Raw genomic sequence first — 1,010 nt, 5'->3', positions numbered from 1 at the left:
CCACCTTAGGTGTATGGGGCTGGCGCCTTAGCCGCTTGAGCCACAGGCGCCGAGCCGCTATATAATATTTTAAAAAATAAATGTTGACAAGATAGACATGGCAAAAGCAATCTAATGAAAATATCTGTGCTACGTAAGGATTTCTCTTGACAAAAACTAGGAAATTTTAGACATTGTATCAGAAGAAGTACTTAATCTCATGCTTTAATTCATTTAGATGCCCAGGAATGTTTATTTCCTCTCTGCTACCCATTTATGCAAGCAAGGAAAAGTGATTTTTGCAATTCATTGCAATAATTATGCTTCCTGAAAATTTTTTCCCCTATTATGTTCTACCACTTTCTCAAAAGTACACCTAATAAGAAATTAAAGACTCTCAAAATCCTCCATTATTAGAAAGCACTAAATTCTTCATGACTCATTAGGTTCAATCATTACCACAAAGAAAAAGCACCATAGCATCATGATTCTACAAGTCCACAAAATACACTACAGAGTCACATTCCATTTTCAAGACTCTAGGACTAGTTTTTTTTAAACAAAGGACAAAGCTTGCTAGCAGCATCAGGAAGTTTTTCTTCAGTACTTTCCAAAACTGATGTGATGTATTCTTCTTTAACAAGTTATAATTTAGTTTCTTGCAAATGTTTTCCAGTGCTTTCAAGTTCCTGTGTCTTGTTTTGCAGGTCATATTTACACTGGTCAAGTTCATTTTGATTAGTCATAAACTACTCTATAACCTGAATATGTTAAACATTAAGTATTAAAAAAGGTTGATCTGGTGGTTAAGACATCTGACTAACCCATAATATGATATTAGAAGAATGAAACAAAGTACTTCATACAAAAGTTATAACAAGTGACCAGCTATTTTATATGGCACCTGTCTTCTCCTGTAAACTTATTCTAAACTGTGAGATTAGATTAGATAACAGGGCTCAGCGCCTGCTGCTCAAGCGGCTAAAGTGCCAGCCACATACACCTAAGGTGGAGGGTTGTTTGGCGGACCC

General features: G+C 35.7%; 1 pseudogene; it reads right to left on the bottom strand.

Annotated features, from left to right (window-relative positions):
- Positions 1-1,010, bottom strand: part of LOC100960667 — a 38,763-nt pseudogene that overhangs the window by 37,042 nt on the left and 711 nt on the right.

Source organism: Otolemur garnettii, unplaced genomic scaffold, assembly GCF_000181295.1.
Source record: "Otolemur garnettii isolate 467f Iridium unplaced genomic scaffold, OtoGar3 scaffold00379, whole genome shotgun sequence".
NCBI classification, from domain to species: domain Eukaryota; kingdom Metazoa; phylum Chordata; class Mammalia; order Primates; family Galagidae; genus Otolemur; species Otolemur garnettii.
The sequence above is the reverse complement of the archived record's forward strand: the minus strand, read 5'-3'. Positions and strand labels throughout refer to the sequence as shown.